General features: G+C 49.0%; 1 long non-coding RNA gene across 1 annotated transcript; it reads left to right on the top strand.

Moving 5' to 3' along the window:
* Nucleotides 1–2,429: 2,429 nt before the first annotated feature.
* On the top strand, nt 2,430–13,537 carry LOC311593194. The gene is made up of 4 exons (XR_014777610.1): nt 2,430–2,579; nt 4,134–4,304; nt 10,553–10,689; nt 12,630–13,537. It is a non-coding gene; the product is annotated as an uncharacterized lncRNA (long non-coding RNA).
* Nucleotides 13,538–19,426: the final 5,889 nt, after the last annotated feature.

The following is a 19,426-nucleotide window of genomic DNA, read 5'->3' on the forward strand; positions in this document are numbered from 1 at the left end:
GAATGCCGGACATTAGGCTACACCTCAGTACACTCCAAAGACGTCCCTCGGAGACTGTAGCTTAGGTGATATGGGAGCAGGCGACTGCCTTGTCCTGCGCTGTCCGGAGCTTTTCTCGCAGCCTGAAGGCCTTGGAGTTCAGAAGCAGAAGGCCGGCGATCCGGAACACACTCAGAACCCAGCACAAGGGAGTGAGATTAGAAAAGCTGAGGCAAGCCACCACCGAGGGTCTTCAATTGTTTTGACTTAGGGAAAGAGGCGGAAGCCAGAGTCCAGCAGTAGTCTGCTCACCCAGCTGATCTCTGGCAGGCCGCTGCTGAATCCCCTTGGGAGTTGGAATCAGACGGACGCTGCAGGCTGCCTCTGAGCCCGGTATGGGCATCCTACCCTCGTGTCTGCCTGGGACTCAGCCATTCAGTACCAAGGAAGGAGCCTTAGCAGAGTTCCGAGCACAGAAGAGGCTTTCCTTTACCCGCGTCGGAGGTGGGTTCACACAACCCGCTCATCTCCTCAGTTTGGGGAAGATGACTGGCTGGCCTCCTTCCCCAGGATGAGGATGGAGGGCAGTGGGTCGGTGCTGGAAGAAAACTTGGGTCAGAGGCTAAAGAGGTGACGCCACTGCCGAGTAGGCGGCCTCCAGTGAGAGGTTTCGTAGGACCGGGACTTTCAGAGCATCCCAGGAAGTCCGGCCTGGAATCCGGGTTCCAGATGAGAGGAGTCTGCATTCGCCTTTTCTCCCTTTTTACTTCTCAAGCGAGCATTAAAGGAAGCACGATGAAAAGGGGGGAGGAATGTCCAGTGACTGTCCCAACTGGAGGGGGTGAATATCATTTTTACAACCTCTCAATTAGCAACCCTGTGGATTAGCACCCTCTTAAGCTTTGCCTTAGAAAGAGGCAGCCATAATCTTGTTGCTATTTCCCCCCAGGGCACTGGCTCTTTCAATCAGCTCCTTCTCCCACCCACAACCCCCACCTCACCTCAGAGAAAAGTTTTAACAACAACAACAACAACAACAACAACAAAAAATCAGAAGAGGCTAGGAGCCTGGAGTGAATGCCACTGACGTCATTGGGTGGGGATGGGGGGGGGGGTGTCCGAGTAGAACTCTTGGAAACTGCACAAACAAGAAATAGAAAGGACTTGGCTGCGTCTAGTGTGTCAATATTTGGGGAGGGGAGCTGAGGAACAGAAAGAGGCAGAGTTTCTGAAGTTTAAGGAGAGGAGTGAGAGCCAGACTCTATTCTCTCTCTCTCTCTCTCTCTCTCTCTCTCTCTCTCTCTCTCTCTCTCTCTCTCTCTCTCTCTCTCTCCCTCCCTCCCTCCCTGCCCCCCTCTGCCTCTCTCTGGGTTAGTCTCAAAGAGCACGGGAGCCCTGTACTCCTGTACTGCCCTTGGTGGATCCTTGTTTCTGCTAAGCACCTGCCGAGACCTGGGAGGAGGAAAGCTAAAACCAAGGTGCAAGGAGTCCATACAATTAAGACGACACTTTAGGTCGCCATTTTAACTGCGGCTTCCAACACGTCGGAGGCCCATGCTCTTGTCCTCCAGCTCAGAGAGATAAGCTGGCAAAGTTGCTCTTTAGTTGTTTTTATTTTTGGTTTTGGTTTTTTTTTTTTTTTGGTTTTTTTTTTTTGGTTGGTTTGTTTTCCCCGCCTTTCACCAATACTCTTTGCTACCCTCCTTGCATTTCACCCTCTGGCGCAGGTGGGTGTGTGGGGGGGAGGGAGAGATCGCTTTTCCGCTAGTGGGAATGTTCCAGCAGGGGCCAGGCCTTGGTCCCACCCGGCAACCAAAAGCTGTTGGTGTGGAGGGAGTGGCGCTGGGAGCATCGTAGTTTGCCAGACTGTGTTCAGAACCTCTCTAGCCAATATTGAGGCATAAGCGTGAGCCTTCCTAAAAATCTCACTCCAAATAGTCACTGGTATTTGCCTGTGCCCACCGCCTCACGTCTCCGTTCCGAGAGCGGCCCCTGGCGAGGCAAAGAAGTGCCCAGCTCTCGGGGGCTGTGGGGGGCGGGGAGAGAACGTGTTTTCGCCTCGCAGTTTCGGAACCACCAGTATTTCACTCTGTGTTCCGACACCTCCGAACTCCGTTTCGACTGGCGCAAGCTAAGGTTCGGTGCTGGCACACCGGGAAGGGTGAAGAAGCATTTCTTTGTAGGAGGAAAGTCTCAACAAACACCTGAGACCCTTTACAGAATCCCAAATGTGTCTCTTTCTGCAGGCCCTGAAAAGTGGGTTTCATGGATTGCAGGAATGGCAAACAGGTTAAAAGGTCACAAAAAACAAAACAAAACAACCCCCAAAAAACAAGCAACAAAAACAAAAACATAAAAACAAAACAAACAAACAATGCCTTCCACTCTACCTACCCAGTTCCTGCTACCTCCCTGGCCTGGGTCTTTTTCTTTCTGCTTTCCCCAGCAACCTGCCGGAATACTGCTCACTGGCTAGCCTAGCCAAGCCCAGAACAGTAAGGAAGCAAAGGAGAGAACGCCCAGCGACGCCTCCAAGCTGTGACCAAGCTTGGCTGGAAAAAGCCACAGTGCTCTCATCTTTCCTTGCCTCCTGCCAAATGGTTAGTGCACTTGGGTGCTCTCGGGGCTCTCTTCCTCTTCTACTCACATTAGGCAGCATCTCTTCCCTCTCATTTCCCATCAACCCCTACCCCCAAAATGCTTAAAACTAGCATTGTCCAAATGGGTGTCCCAGCAAAGAGATTTCTTGCAGGAGGCCAGTTTGCTCTGAAGTCTTCACCCTTCTTCCAATGGTTGTCTTGATAGAAACTAGGTTCAAAGTCTTAAAGCGTGGGAAACTCTGAACTCTCATCGTTTGGGGATTTTTGCAGATAGAGTGTCTAGAAAAGGTCTCTTTCCATTCCTCCACCCCTGGACATTGCTTTAAGTCGCCTTTCCCTCTAACCTCTGTACTAAAGAGGTAAGAGTTCAGCTTTAAATGAACGGCTAGCTAAGTCCACCTAAACTCCCCCCCCCCCATCTCTGAAGAACGAATCGAAACAGCTGTCTGGTGTAAAGGCCAGGGACTGACTCCTATAATTTGTTTTGTCCAGGAACTAGAAACATACAGGCCTGGAGTTTGGGATTTTGAGACTGTGAGGGACAGAGCAAGTGTCAGAGTTGGCTCACACCAGCAGCTGGAATCAGAATCGAACTAAGCGTATCCTGACGGGCTTTTAAAATGACATTGATTGGGACAATCTGTTCCCAACCCCTGTAAGAGCTAATCTTCCTGTTAATCAAGGCACTAAGGGGCTCAGTGTGAGTTTTATTGGTGGCTGGAGAACAGAGGCAGCAGTAGCAAGGGATCAAAAGCTGGGGTCCCAGATATTTTGTCAGCTCACACTCTTCCCCCAAAAAATGTATTTTCAATTAGAGAACAATTTGGTGCTTTCCCAGCCCAGTCTCCACAGATGGTGACTTAAGAGCCTGACTAGCAAGGAAAAAACTATGGAGGTTGGTAGTCAGGGACAGAGAGTTGAGGGATTAAGTGCTGGTTGCTTCAACGGAGAGATCCAGGCTCCATCTGGGGGAATATGGAAACCCTGAACTCAAGGCCCTGAAGCCAGATTCCTCACGAAAAGAAAAAGAATGAAAAGTGGAGCAACAAATAATACCACAAATCCTGGCGCCCAGCCCACCCTTCTAGATCTGGCCTCTGCTTCAGGCAGAAGTAGGGTCTGGCCCTTGCGCCGCTGCCAGTACACCAGAAAGTTCTCGCGTGGAGATGGACAGTGACAGTCTTCTCTCTCTCTCTCTCTCTCTCTCTCTCTCTCTCTCTCTCTCTCTCTCTCCCTCCCTCCCTCCCTCCCTCCCACCCCTCTCTTCATCTCCCTATTCTGCCCGGAGAGAAGCTGGATTCTCTTTGATTTTCCTTTCGAAGTCTACAATAAATAAAATCCTGGCCACTGAAGAAATTTGAACACTAAATCCTCCGATAATTCAAATGATTCGAAGTGTAAGGGGAAAAATAGACAGGCCAATCCCATTTACTCTCTGATCAAGAAGGGCATCTGAGTGAGACCGCAGCGGAGGAGGTCCATGGCTCGCCCCAGGCGCGGGGCGAGGACTCTGGTCAGAGGTAATTATGTCACCGCGTTTTCTCGCCATGACAGCCGAATAAACACAATCTCCAATAAACATCTCTAATGAGGGAGGAGGCCCGAGGATGGCTGGGTTTGATTTATGACTGGAGGAGAAGGTCCACTTCCTACCGCGAAACGGGCAACCTGCTCGTGGCTCAGCTCTGGAAAAAGGAATTCGCGAAGGATAGGACCCCGGTTCAGGTAAGGTGCGCAGCCCGGTGGCAGTTTTGTCCCTTGCCTAGCTTTTATGTGAGGAGCGCAGAGGGGACTCTGCTCAGAGTTCCGCGGGACGCCTATGTGCCTGTCACAGGTGCTTCAGATCCAAATGAGCTGTGTAAAGTGGCCTCCAGCAGATCTAGACAGAGGGCGCGAAGAGCATGAGTGGGAGTGGGCGAGATCCAGGCCACGCCAGGCCTGCCCTGTGGTCTCGTGAAACTTTCCAATGGGGTGCTCCTGTGGCCCGACTAAGCCAGCCTGAACATCTCTTATAGATTAGGGCTTGGCTGCGAGATTTTTTTTTTTTTTCAAGCGGTCGGAAACTCTGTTTAGTCTAAATTTAGAGTAATCGCTTTCCTGACTCACTTCGGGCAAGTTGTGGCCCTCTGGGAACCAGAGAATGGCTGGGTGCCTCTCTCCAGGGCACTCAGCATCTGGGTTCCCCTGGAGCGCACAGGGCTCCCTCTAAGGCGGAGAGCTCTGTGCTGCCAGTAACCCGCTCCCGGTAACCCGAGCCCGCATTCTAGCTCAGTGAGAATCGCTAATTATTAGGTCTTCCGAAGGGAAGCTCAAATCACACGCTGGGGCCTTCGCGCGCTGCCCAGCTCTGGAGGGCCGCATTCTTTCGTCCTTTGCTCCGTGTGTGTGTGTGTGTGTGTGTGTGTGTGTGTGTGTGTGTGTGTGTGTGTGTGTTTGGAGGGGTGAACCCCATATCTCTGACTTCGCTATGGAACACACATCCACACTTCGCAACCTCGGGGAAACTTGTCGCTCTTTGCCCGACCCTCCACCGGGTGCTTCGATGAACTCTGCGCGAGCTTTAGTGGCTTCTCCAAGCGTAAATGTCGCTAATTGTTCGGGGGAAGGCTTGTTGCAAACTGCGTGCCCACCGCCTGCTTTTCTTAGGATCTCAGCGATTTCTTTAGACCGCAGTCAAAGACACCTCTTTACACCCCACATTACCCCCAGCTCAGGGCCAGACAGGAAGTCCACTCTTGAGACCCGAACATTTTGTTACTTTTACAAAGAAGCATACTTCGCACAGACATGCCCCCTCTCCCACCTTACTAATTCCCCTTCCATATCTGTAAGTCCTATTTTAAAAGAAGAAGAAAAAAAATCAAGCCCGGGGCCAATGGGGAGGGCTTCTAAGACCTGAAGACAAGGGTTGCGGACAGCAGAGAGGGCGCTGCCAGCAGCGTGGTGAGTCCGAGCTAGAGCCAGAGCAGTTACCTGCGAGCCAGCTGAGGACCGTGTGGCAGGTGAGCCTGGTGGCGCCGGTTCCCACACTTCTCACAGCAGCTTCTCGGGGAAAGTAGCAGAGCTGACAGCCGGTTTCGACGCGAGGACCTGCCCCAGAGTTTAAATGTCAATGATAAGAAAAGAAGGTGCTCCGGCAGGCGCTAACTTTCCTTAATATCCACGCCAGCGCTCTCCTCATTGGTTGCTGGGCGCTCGTGACGTCACGCCGGCCAGAGTTGGGTTCAGCTCCGCAGATTAGCTCTCCGGCCCTGCGGGAGCCTCCCTCTCTTCAGCCAGACTCTGACTTGCGCCGTCCCAAGAGTCTTCGTGGGTCTGGACCGTAACTGCACACCTCCGGCCTGCCTCTAGCTGGTATTGTCCCCTTTGAGGTTCAGCGTCAACCCCTCCCCCCTGCTCCCAAGTAAACGGGTCGCGCCGATAGCGCAGGCCCTCCAGCAGGCGGATCCCACGGTCCCTGCCCTTAGGTTAGGCTAGTCAGTTAGCTCTTTAAGTGACCCCGTAGGTTCTCCAGGAGTCGCTTTATCAGAAGAATGAAGACCACGAGGGGTCGAAAGGGACCTTTGGCTAGTTCTTTTCATGTCGAGACCCAGTGGATAACCCCACCTAGCCCTTGTTTTCACAAGTCACAAGCTAGGCACATACTGAGGATCCAGCAGAGGATGAGCAAACTCCTTTTCCAAACTGGGCCAAATCTAGGCCTGTTGGCGTTTTTCACCCCCCCCCCCCCACCCTGAGGGAAGCCCCAAAGCCAGAGGGCTCGGGGCTTCCCTCGCCTGTGGGGACTGAAAAGCTCCATTCATGTAGAAAATGTAGATGATGGTATTTATCTTTGACTTGAGGGTTGACTGTTGACTTTGTGGCCCAGAGGGGCAAAAGTGGGGACATGGAAAATTCGAAGGTTAAGATTGCCCTTCCTCGTAATGAGTGGATGAAGAAACTGAGGCAAGGGCAGCTGGATACTGAGCCTGTGGTCTTCACACCCTCTGTGGAACTGAAGACGGCTTAGATTTGCTGAGCCTGTCTATATGGGAATAGATAGATATTTACACCCAAGTCGAAATTTCTGCCGGTTTGCCCTCAAGTGCTTCTCAATTTCCAGTCTCCTTCTCCTTCTGCTTGCTTTGGGTCTGGAGTTTGGAAACTCCTGAGGTCCTGCCCAGAGGGGCGGGAGGCTCTTGAGGAGGAGGTGGACACGGAAGGGAATGGGAATGGAACTGCCTTGAGGCAACTTCTGGAAAATGGCTAGGGCGGGCCAGGGTGTACATGTGTTGAGACCAGGAGAGCCCTTGGAGGCAAGGGCCAGAAACCTGTGCACCTTGGCCGGATGAGAGTCCTTCAAGTCGGGCCTTAGGGTGCAAGCTCTCTACGCTCCGCCCCCAACACAACAGAAGAGGGGTGGAGCTTTGCAACAGGCCTAGGTCAGCTACAGGGAACCCTCTGGCTGACTCCTTCAGATTTACCCAGCTTTCAACCAGTCTTTCTCTGTCTCTGTCTCTGTGTCATTCTGTGTCTGTCTGTCTGTCTGTCTGTCTGTCTGTCTGTCTGTCTGTCTGTCTCTCTCTCTCTCTCTCTCCCTCCTGGAGGTCATTCTTCCTCTCTCCAGTCCAACTCGGTGGGTCAAGAGCATCTACTCCCCTCAAGCTACTGTAGCGTGGGCCTGGATTATAGGCTGGTCCAACTGTCCTGCAAATTCTAATAATTTGGAAAGTGATGTAGACACCTTTTGCTTTGCTTTCTCCAGGGCCACTGACCATCTCCTAAAACCTAGTTTCTCTGTAAGCCACTAGACTAGATCAAGCCAGAACCTTGGTCCAGTCATGTACTCAAATGTCTTGTGGTTCTATCTAGTCCACCATCTGCCTTGGGATGTGGGTGACCGGGTGGGTCCTGGGCCTGGGATGGGCCTTCCCAGCGTCTCCGTCTCTGGCCCAGGCTTTTCACCCACCCCTTGTCCAGACAGGAGACTGCAGGGAGGCTGCTGGGGCTTGTTTGGAGCCATTAACACGCGGATCCCTGCAACCCAGCAGGGTGCTCAAGAGCGAAGCTGGAAACGCCACAGCCATCACCTGCTTATCTATCTGTCTGTCAATAAAGGGCGCGTTAGGGCCGGGTGAGAGCTGGTGGAGGCGAGGCCAGACCTTGGCCCTCCCGAGCTCCGGGCCAACGCAGAAGCAGCTCTCCATTTGCCCCCGGCACACACCTGAAAGAAGGCTGGGAGAGAGGGAGCAGGCTTAGGGGGCGCCACCTGGTACATGAAGATCTTACCAGAAGTCTCACGCACTGGGGGGGGAGGGGGGGTGATGCTGAAGCCTCCTGGTCCATCGGTGCTCTCAATGATTGCCTAGCCTTCGTTTAAGGCCTTGCCCCTGTTGGTCTAGGCCACACTCTCCCAGGTTGAGGGGCAACGAGGGCAATTTAGAGACATGGAAGAGAACTTGTAACTCTGCAAAAACGGAGTGCTACCCGAGGCAGACTATAGGTGGGGTGAAAGAAAGAAGGCTTTCTTCCAGGTTTTCCTTGTGCCAGGCTAGCATAGACAACAATTCTCCTACATTTGGGGGGCAATCCCAAATTCTCTTTCTGGGCTTTGATTGCCGGTAAGTAGGTTACAAGTCTGTGGAGGCTCCTGGGGGCAACACCAGTACACCTCTCCCTGGGAGCCTGGAGCTTCCGGTCTAAATAGTTGAAAGGAGGTGGGGAGTAGGGTGGGGTGAAAAACAAAGTGGAGAGGGAAGGACGCAGATAAGGGGGATGATGGGGGGGGGAGGGAGGGAAGGAGGAAGGAAGGAAGAGAGAGAGAGAGAGAGGGGGGGGGAGACAGAGAGAAGAGAGACAGAGAATGCATAGTTTTGAACTATGGCTAAGACCTGATGTTCTCCAAGGAGCATTTGGCTCACCCACCCCTCCCAGATGGACACATCTGGCTGTTTCCTTCAACTATTTAATGAAAAGGAATCAGTTTCTGGATTGCTGGAGCCCCACCTACTGGACCTGGACTACAGGATGGGCATGTGTCTTTTCATGAAGAATAATATCCCTTTAAAATCGAGAAGTAGTTTTTCTTTACTGACTCTGGGCCACCTTGTTAAGCTCTATCTTTAAAGACTAGTATTCCAGAGTGAGTGCTAATTCATAAAACTGGTTTCATAAAGATATTCCGGTGCAAAAAAGTAAAAGGGCATAGAAATGGCCACAGAAAATAGAAGAAAAAACACTTTTGTGTCTCCTTGCAGGTCATTTCAAGTATCTATACAAACCAACCAATGTCGAGGTCACTGAAGCAGTCAAATTAACTGAGTAGTGCATATATGCCTTCTCCCTTCCCTTCACACATTCCGCTTTAAACAGCAAACTTGTTCTAACAAGATTTGTATTTTAAATCAAAACGGGAGGAATATTTTGTGAATTCAAGCATCAAACAGGGGGATATTTAGCAAAGATAACATTTGCCACTTCTTTACCCTGGACTAAAGGGCTGCGTAATGGCCTGATTATATATGATTTTGTGGTTTCTGTGCTATTCAATTATTTTCATGCTCTCATACCAAGCCTCCGCTTAGCTACTTCTTTGCTCTCTGTTCTGCCACACAGTAAGACGTTCTGCTGAGGCTTTAAGAAAATCCTAAAATCTTCCAGTTTTCTTTCCCCAAGAAAACCTCTGCTGCCATCAATTCAAGAACATTCGCTGTCTTTTTCCTCTTAAGCATTCTCAAATGAAGTCACTTTGTCATACCATGTTTGATTTCTTTCTCTCCCTTGTCTGGGTGGACATGGAGACATTAGCTGAATTCCCTGGGGGTGATTGGATGCAATTCTCTGAAAGTAGACAGGCACGTCCTGGATGTTAGAAATTCACTTTTTCTCAACCTGACAAGGCCGGCTTCGATCTACAATTGTATTTGAATGGGCAATGAGCGGAAAGATCTCTCATCATTAAGGCCTTGTCTACTTTGGCAAAATAAGGAGAGCCTTCATTTGCACACAAATTCTCATAAAAGTTGAATTCCTTGCAACTCTTTAATCAAAAAGGATGGCCTCATAATTTAAGTGGGAGGTAAAAAGAATGGACGTTTCAAATGTCCCCGTCCCTCCCCCCCCAAAGGGCTATGTGATCAAGTTGACTTTTTTACTTTAAATCTTAAATAAGATGTGAGTTGTAACAGGAGGATTGGCACTTACTCTGTGACCCTTATAATTGGATTAAATATAGACTGAGACATACAAAAACACACCAAGATTGACACCTGCCAACTGGACTTCCTTATGATTGATTGTGATGCTTCGTGCTGGCAACAATAATGAAATAAATTGTACGGATAAAACAGCACATTTGTCATTTCCGTGCCATGAGTGAGGAAGTCAACGAGTTAGGCAAGCTGTTAGCTGACAGGCAAGCGGGAGGCAAGCTAAAGAGATAAATAAGGATTCCAGGCATTGACAGGACAAATTATAACTTGTCACAACCTTTTTAAATTCAGAAGTTTTCAATTAACATATATATTGCTGTTACATATAAGATAAGGGGACATTGAGGTAAACACACTGGGATTACCGGAGACCCCCTCCTCACTGCAAGCTCCAAGGGCTTGGGTACAGGGACCTCAGGGAGGGCAATAGAGGGTCAAGTCTGAGAGGCTGGTCTGTGGGGGCACGATTGAGCAAGGAAGCTTAGCTGTGATGAGGCATCTTCTTTAGTTCAGACAGCCCCCTTCCCACAGACCCACCACTCTGCCCCCAAAGAAGCAAAGCTTCTATGTGGAAAGATTGCCTGGGCAAGGCCTTCTGTCCAGACCTGGCACACCTAACCCTGTTCTCTCTCTCTCTCTCTCTCTCTCTCTCTCTCTCTCTCTCTCTCTCTCTCTCTCTCTCTCTCCCTCTCTCTGTGTCTGTGTGTGTGAGTGTGTCTGTCTGTCTCTGTCTGTCTCTGTCTCTGTCTCTCTCTGGATCTGCGTGTCTCTCCCCTCCCCCAGAAAAATCTGAGGGGTTATTAGCAAAGGCCATGGCCCTGGGGACAGACCTAGGCTACTGGACACTCCTTGGATTCTCAGCCATCCAGCACCAGAGGAGGCCACAAAACCAGCTGTATCCTTTCTATTCAAGAAAATCGGTGAGTCCTGTGAGAGTCCTGTTTAGCCATGGCATTTTGGACACAGTTTCAGTGGGGGGGGGGGGGGGAGGAAGGGAGGGAGGGAAGAAAAGGAAGGGAGGAGAAGAGAAGAGAGAGATGCCCACCTGTGCTTGGTGGCTAATTAGAGGCTTCTACACACTGTTAAGTGACAAACTTCAGAGTAAGTGAAAAATTTCAGAGTAAACTCTCAAGGCTACTAGTTTGAGGTGACCACAGGATTTCTGGTGACTGAGACCTCTGTGCCTGAAGTTTGACAACTGTGTAGAGGGAATATAAATTCCATAATCAGGTCTACTATGAGGGAAGGAGGCGAGGCTGACTTCCCAGTCTTGAAGCTCAACTTCAGCTCAGAACCGGAATCATGACTTTGTGGTGTTTCTCTGACCTCAAGTCCCAGGCCCCTGCCCAACTCCCGCTAGAACGAAAACTCTGCGGAAACTGAAATTCCCAGGTTTGAGGTTGCTGGGAAGAAACCAGGCAGAGCTGTGGAGGAGGGTGCAGAACCAGGCCTGGTCTGGTTTGATTGAAGAGCTCCAGGGCCGGAGAAGACAGAGATCCAGTCTGGTGGGGCGTTTCTGTAAGCTGCAAGCCTGGCCCAAGACGCAAGGCTAGCGAGAGCCGAAAGCTCGGCCGGGTCAGGAGCTTTGAGTTCCCAGTGCTTCCTCCGGTTGCGGCAGGGCTGAGTGGTGCTCACCATCGCTCCCGTCCTTGTTGGGGAGAGGCTATAATGCAAACACCACCAGAACAAGCCCAGGCTCCAGAGCTAGTCTTAATCTTCTGGTGCCTGCACCAAATTAAACATCACGAAAGCTCCGATTCCTTGCGAATATGAAGCCAAGGAAGAAAGGGAGGAAGACAAGAAGTTATGTAGAATTAGTTGGAAGCAGCAGCATTCCCTAGCGACCGCAGCCATTAACATTATAATCTCAACCGCCATTTTTTTTTGTATGTAACACTATTGTTAGTAAATCAACTCCTCTGGTCCTCAGAGACGCTGACCCCTGGCAAAGCAGTGAAAGTGTAATTATCTCTCTGAATCTTGGACAGATTTAAGAGATTACATTTCAACTAAATCTATATCAATGCTAATTCCTTTTCTCCCCAAGCCTGCAGGTGCTAGGCACGGGGAAATGGCATTGGGCCCCAGCAGAACGCCTTACAAAGAGGAAAGGGCTTGCTGCGTACAGGCCAAAAGAAATGAAGCCCCACATAAAATTACACCTTAAAAAAAAAAACTACAAAACCTGGTTCTTATATAGCAACGTTAAACAAAGCAGTTATGCTAAATTAGCGTTACATAAAGGCGAGTTTAATGCTCGGCTACAGTCAACTGGTGTATCTCTGATGGCTAATTGTCTATCAAAATTAAAGAGAAAGGAACAAATGATTCGTTATAAGGTGTTAAAAGCCTCAACAAAAGGACATTTCACAAATATAATATCGGCAGCTCGGGAATTGCCCGCGGGGTTGTTCAGGCCCCGGCCCTGCGCAGCTATGAGAGCTGAGGTGCGGGGTGCTATTTGCCAGGCAAGAGCTCATTTCCTCCCAAATGAGTATAATAAAAACCCAAGAGGCGATATTAGTGTAAAGATCGGGACTAATCTTAATCCGTGAGATTGGACCAGGGCTGACAAGGAGACCCTTCTCCAGAGCGCTCTCACTCCCCACTTGGACGTCACATCTAAGGGCCAACAATGGGGACGTGAGGAGCGCGCTCTGGCCTGAGGAGAGACTGGGCTGCCGCAGATTAGACTCTTCCCGGCTTTCCCTGGACTCTCAGGGAACCCGGAACCCCCGCACAGTCCAGTACAGTCCAACTTTTCTGTTTGGTTGGCCTGCGCGGGGAGGGGGGGGGCGGGGGGCGGCGGGGGGGGGCACAGGCAGGCACTGGCAACACTCACCCTCACCTCCTATTCCAGGCTAGGAAGGACACACAGTACAAAACTACCCCCTGCCTTTCCCAAGGTGTCACCAGATCCAGAACTCGAAGCATATTTGTTGTTCAAAGTTAATTAAACATGAAAGCAACCAAAATACGCGTGCCAGGTACACGGAGGCCGATTTTCCACCCGTGGACCGCGTCGGCACAGTCAGAGAAGCCACAAGGGCCGGCGTGGCTCTTTCCATCCAGAGAAATCTCTGTCAGAGACTCTGAGGCTGGGGAATAAAAGCTGAAACCAAATCATGCAGCAAGAGTAACAAACCGTCTGGAAAATGGACCCACGGAACCGCAAGAATGTAGTTCCTTTAAAAAAAATTCTTTGACAACTTGTGTCCTAAGGAAAATATATTGAAGATAATTGAAATGATTACAATTCACTGCTGCCTGACTTTGAGTATGAGCAGTCACATAATGACATCCCTTCCACACAACAACAGTTTAATTTCCATTCTCCGTTTTTGAAATCCTTGAGCCAGCCGACCAGGCAACGTGGTGCTGATGCAGAAATTTTGGTTCCTGTCTGCATTATTTTTATGTGGATGTAAGTATGGGTGGGTGAGACAGAAACGGAGAAGGAGTTTAAACCCTCGACCCTTGATCTGGAAATTCCAAGGGACCCACGGACACCAGGGAGCCGAGAGCGTCTCTATCCTGGGCTGCTTTGCCCGTCGAGGCTGCGGGGCGAAGGTGAGGTCTGGTTAGCTTCTTTGTCCTCGGGAGCTCTCAAACCCTCGTGGGAATGTTCCTTCAGCTCCCATCTAGTTGGGCCGGGTCGAGGGGTGGACTTAAGCCGGAGCCCCGTAGCGGGGCAGTCCCATTTCTGTCGTCCTTCCTTCCACTCCACCACCAATCCTTTCCTTTCTGTTTCAGAATTCTCAGGGTCTCGCGCAGAGCAGAGTGGGCCTTAACTGTGGGAATGGGGGGGGGGGTGTGCTTCGCGAGTTTGGAAGTTGTCTCTGCCTTGATCTGATTCCAGGCACCCCGCGGCTACTCCATACCCTCAGACGACCAGAAAAGAGAGGAGAAAGTTTCTATCCAATGCTGGACGCTAGCGCTCACCTTTGAGCGCAGCCTGCTCTAACCCTTAAGGCCGGGCCTTGGAGTCCGGAGGCGGGAGATGAGGGTGGGGGTGGGGGGGTGTCAGTGCGCACTGGGCCCAGGCCGCTGCAGTGCGCAGGCGCGGATCCGGCCGCCGCCCCCTTTCCAAGCACAGGGTTGAGGGGGACAGACCCTGAGCCCCTCTCTGAGCAACTACTGCCTCTTAAAAAAAAAAAAAGACCATCTGGTAATTGTCTTTCTTTAGATCTTCCCTTAATTATGCTTTTAATTAAAGATGGTTCAAGGCACCGGACCACATGAAGGGCAGTAATTACAAATTACATTACAAACCCGACAGATGTAGTGCGATCTGCTGGGAAAAAGATAGCGGAATAAAAATTTGACTAAACTTTGGGATAAATTAATCGGCGGCTTGGAGAACAGAAGCGCGGTTCTGATCGTGTAGATTGCAAGGAGGATTTAAGTTTTGTGTCATGACTGTTTTCATATTTCTTTGACATCTATTGATTTGGAGGCAGCTGCAAGCCTTTGTCACAGGAGAGAAGAGCAGTCACAATATATTAGCTTGATGGCATAACTCGAACCAGAGAGGCGAAGGGAGCTGCAGTGACGGGGGTGGGGTGGGGGGTGCACGTGACCCCCTGCCCGCGGCTTCCTGGCCCAACCCTCTCTTTAAACTTGTTCTAACTGGAACCGATGAGTCGGTACGTGGTCTGAAGGTGCTCTTCTGTCGGGAGATGAGCGTGGCGGGAGCTGAGCCACCTTGGCTCGGGAGGCGGAAGTGTCTGAGGGTCCCGCACTGTCTCTGCAGGGGTCCACTGAGGTTCTCAGTGGCACTTCTGGTCTGGCTTTTTGGATGAAGTTCTGGGGTTCCACTGTTTAGTTCCAAGGCGCTGGGCCAAGTCCACTCTCAGTCTGGCCTATTTTGGGGGCCTTTTCGTGGGGGAACTGAGGCTGAAGGACACGTGGTTCGGGAAGCGACTGCTGGGAAAGCATCCCTTCTGACGCCTGGTGTGCCGCCGCCAACCCCCGACGATTTGTTTGGGGGTCAGGTGCAGACTGCAAACTCAAGGGAGGGAACTGGGTCACTCTCTTCCCTACATCTAGTCCGACTTCTCTTGCCTCAACTCCATCTCGGTATCGCCATAAACCTGGAACCCATTTTCAGAGTCCATTCACTCTGAGTCAGTAGCTCCGTTTTATGGAAAAAACTATGTGCCCATCACTCACCAATCTATTTACAACACGGGGTGCTGTGCCTCGGGGAGCCTGCATGGACAATTAAACACACCCACTTAGGGCGGGATGACGAAGGCTTCCTATTAACTACAGGCGTTCAGAAATTGATGCAAACCTAATTTTGGCTTCTTGCTGGGAATAAATGTTTCCAGGCAAGGTGTGTGATACAGCTTGCTCTAAGAGGAGGATGAGATTGCCCTCAGAAGATCCAGCGGCCTGGCACTTTCTCTTGTCTCCCCTTCCTCCCCCCACTAAGGAAAGTTTTCCCTCTCACTGTGCCCTTCTTTTCCTTTGTATTGTAGTTTCTGAGAGGAATGGAAATATTTTGACTCAACCTCTCCAGGGGCCTTAAAAAAAAAAAAACCAGGCACCATCACAGGTGCGGTGCTGTAGTTCATCATAGCTTCAAAATTTGGGTGTAAGAGTCTCTCTGGCTAAGGAAGTCCATGTGACTGACAGTGACTGCTCAACCTCTTCTAAGATGAAGGATGAAGCCAAGTATTCCCTAGAGGCGGTTCAAATTTGAGGGCTGCTACTTTTCCAACAGTTTTTAGGTGAGGGGAAAACTCTGACAGACCTGTGTTACAGGGTCCCAGCAAGACCATATTTCACTATTTCACTCTCATCTCTTCCTTCTTCCTGTTGGGACAGGAACAGGACATATACAGAAATCAGAAACAAGATTTAAACGATTAAAAAAAAAACCTATCTGGCTTTCTTGTATATTTGAATGGGGACTCCCTGACTCCATTTTGATAGATTATATAAAACAGGTCTGTTGAAACAAATATATGCGGAGTTCAGAGAAAGTAAAATTAGAAGGAAAACAACTGTATTAAGGTGGCTCCTGGTGTCTGTGTATAATGCAGGTGACATAATGCTTTTTCAGTCAAAATTAAGCAAAGCTTGCCAGGACAGTCTATCTGTGTGTGTCTCTCTCTGCCTCTGTCTCTCTGTCTTTGTCTCTCACTATCTCTGTCTCTCTGACTCGTGTGTGTGTGTGTGTGTGTGTGTGTGTGTGTGTGTGTGTGTGTGTGTAAACTAAGCATTTCCCAGGTACTAAGGTATTCATGATTTACAGTCAGAAACTATTTCTAAAAGCAGATATGTTGTCAAGCATCGTGGTACACACCTCTAGTCCCAGCACTGGGAAAGTAGAGGAAGGTGGATGTCTGTGATTCCAGGCCACTCTTGTCTATATAGAAAGGCTTAGGACAGCCAGGGCTTCACAGTGAGACCCTGTCACAAAATATACAAAGATAGGCAGGTCATTAAAAATATAGTCTCACCTTTTGTGAATGGCTAGGTCTTTGAAGCAGTAACAGGTTAGTCACAATTTTTCAGGGCCATAATTTTCAATGTTGGCTGTGGCCATTTTAGGGCCTAGATGCTCTCAAAAACAAACAAACAAACAAACAAAAAACAAAAAACAAACAAACCACCCGTGCTGCATCTGTTTATTTTTAGAGCTAGATCTTCTGTTTGGATAAAAAGTATTTTTAGATAAAACATCTTAGCCATCTCTAAATCTTTTAAAACACTCTATTTGTGATTTTTTTTTTTAAAAAGGCAGACATTTTTGTTTCATTTGTAAGCAATTTCTAACGAATAAGACACAATACCAAGAATTTAGCCCAACTGTGCACAATACCCAAAATGTGCCAGAGTTGGGGGATGGGGGAAAGGAAAAAGAAAAAGGAAAATATTAAAGCTGCTTATGATATTGCATGTGATACCTCTTTCTTTTCAATGCCAGTAATAGGGACTTTTCAGCTGGTGCTCTGTGTCCGCGCTGTGTGTTTCCTCTGTCATGCTCACCATGTTTTCCTCTACTGTCTTCCCAAAAGCTGGGTGACCACGGTGAATTTCAACAAATGCAAATTGCTGCTTAAAAGAATAAAAACTGGTTACTTTATATCTCATTGTTTTCACTCTGCTGAGTGTTCAAGTTTTTATTTTGGGAACCCACTGTATCCGTTTCCCCTTAGTTCCAGGATGAAAGTGGATGGCAAACGCCACTCAATGTAAAGCAGCTGACACCCAGAGCATATAGACTGGCTTAAAGCCCCTGTCAGGGCTACGGTTAGACTTGGAAACCGAACTAGTCTGGAGGCCACATCAGCACACATCTCTGAATCCATATGAGGCTGCTTGAAGCAGGTGGCTTTGAGTTGGCCTCAGAAACAGAGGGCATGCATGGAAGTGCTCATCCCTCAGAGACTGGCCCTGCTGCAGCCACCCTCAGGAGGAATAGGGCACCGCATTCTGCAGCTGCCCCTTATTTGCAGACCAGAGAGACTTTCTTTTGATTTTTTTTCTTGCCTGCATTGCGTTTTCCTTTGTCTGCCAGCCAAACTAGAGAGAAGCCTGCAACAACACCTTGTCTTTGGGGATTTTTGTCTGCAGCTTTGCTACATTCCCTGGAGAAACTGCCAATCCTGGAGTTGATGGAGGGATTACAGAGAGCCACAAACATCATTCCCCTCTAATCCATCTGGACCAGATGCAATATTGATAACAACCTTTACTTGACAGTCACAGACCATTCAAATGAGAGTAATGGGTGCTGTGGGTGGGGGACAGAGGGCAATGGCAGTCTCTCAGTTGGAAGGAGTGGTTTTCAAATCATGGAGGCAAGCGAAAAGCGAAAACACTTCCTTCTCAAGTCTTTTGAAGTGATTCCTCCCTCTCCTTTTGGTTACTGTTGTTCATCTGGGTTGGAAAATGGATTCATTTATTTACCCTGCTTTGCTGCCATGATCAGTTGTTTGGACGTCATGGCTTAACTTGACTTCGCATTCCCTGCTGAGAGCTGTGCTGTTAAGGCAACGAGGAAGCTTGATTTGCATCAGATAATAACAATCAGGAATGAGGCAGACTCAGTGCTGATTAAATAAGGGCCCTTATCCCCCTTTGAGAGCTTCCTGATAACAGGAGCCACAGACTTATGGGCAGGTCAAGCAAAAATCTGAGGATAAAATCAACATCACTTTTCTGTCACAGTGACAGTCAGGAGACCCACCAGAAGCCATCCATCCATCCATCCATCCATCCATCCATCCATCCATCCATCTACCCAGTCACCCTCATCAATGAACTCAGTTACGCTATGTCAGATACCCCCACCTACACACTGAAGCACTACCATGCTGCTTGCTCCGGCACAGACCTGCACAAACACTGTGATAACTCTCAGAGTTGTCCAACAATAGTCCAGGCTGTCTTGTACAGTAAGTGAACAGAGACATTGAAAATGTTGGGGGGTAGGGGTGGGGCACAGATCTGGCTGCTAGCAAAGCCTTCATGGAGTCCTTGGGGGAAAAAACTAGATGGTAGTTACTTCCCAAATTCTATCTGTATGAGAGTCACCTCAGGCACATTTATCTCATCTATTGGTTAAAATATCACAATATTTCAATATGACTATTTTAAAATATGATTCTAGATTCACATAATTCAGAATTGTAAATATCAAAAAAATTTTTTTTTCATTGTTTTGTTTTGAGACAGGTTGTCCTGGAACTCTTGTAGACCAGGCTGACTGGAATTCAAGGCGTGTTCCACCACACCCAGCTACCTGGTTTTTTGGATGGAAAGAACCTAATGCTACCAGTTCTTGAGTATAGGAGAACTTTAAAAAGAACCGATGCAGAGGCAGAGGCAGAGGCAGGAGGAACAGGCTTTCTCTGTGTAGACCCGGCAGCCCTGGAACTTTCTGTAGACCAGTTAGTCTCAAACTCAGAAATCTGATTGCCCCTGCCTCCCAAGTGCTGGGATTAAAGGTGTGTACAGTCACACCAAGCTAAGCTTAAAAACAAAACAAAACAAACAAACAAAAAAAAAAACAACAAAAAAACCCCCCTAACTTCCACAATTTGCTCCCTGATCTCCACATTTCAGAATGAACAGAAAATAAAATAAAAACTATAACAACAACAAGGCCAAATACCTTACCACAGTGTGATGATCCGTGCCTGTCATCCTAGCACTTAGGAAGCAGAGGCAGGAAGATCTGGGTCACTCACTACACAGTGAATTAGAGGCTAGCCTAGGCCTAGGGAGATCCTGTTTCTAAAACAAAAACAAAACACCTTTGCCTTCACGTAAGGTGGCACATACTTGTAATTTTAGCATTTAGGGAGCTGAGTTACATATGAAAGCACCTCTCTCACTGCCCTTCCCCCAAACCAGTTCTTTCCAGGGTACTCTGTTAGGTCGGATTTAATAGATTCCTATATACCCTTCAAATATGGAGATTCATATTGTATTCATTAGTATTCTATAATTTACTCAGGGGCTGGAGAGATGGTTCAGTGTTTAAGAGCACTGGATGCTCTTCTAGGGGACCCAGGTTTAATTCTCAGCTCCCGTTTGATAACTCAACCATCTGTAACACCACCAACACCCACACACACAGACATGCAGGCAAAACACCAATAGGTATGACATATATTTTTTATTCAATGTATTTTCAAA

The sequence above is a fragment of the Acomys minous genome (genome assembly GCF_964271855.1).
Source record: "Acomys minous genome assembly, chromosome: 3".
Taxonomy (NCBI): Eukaryota; Metazoa; Chordata; class Mammalia; order Rodentia; family Muridae; genus Acomys; species Acomys minous.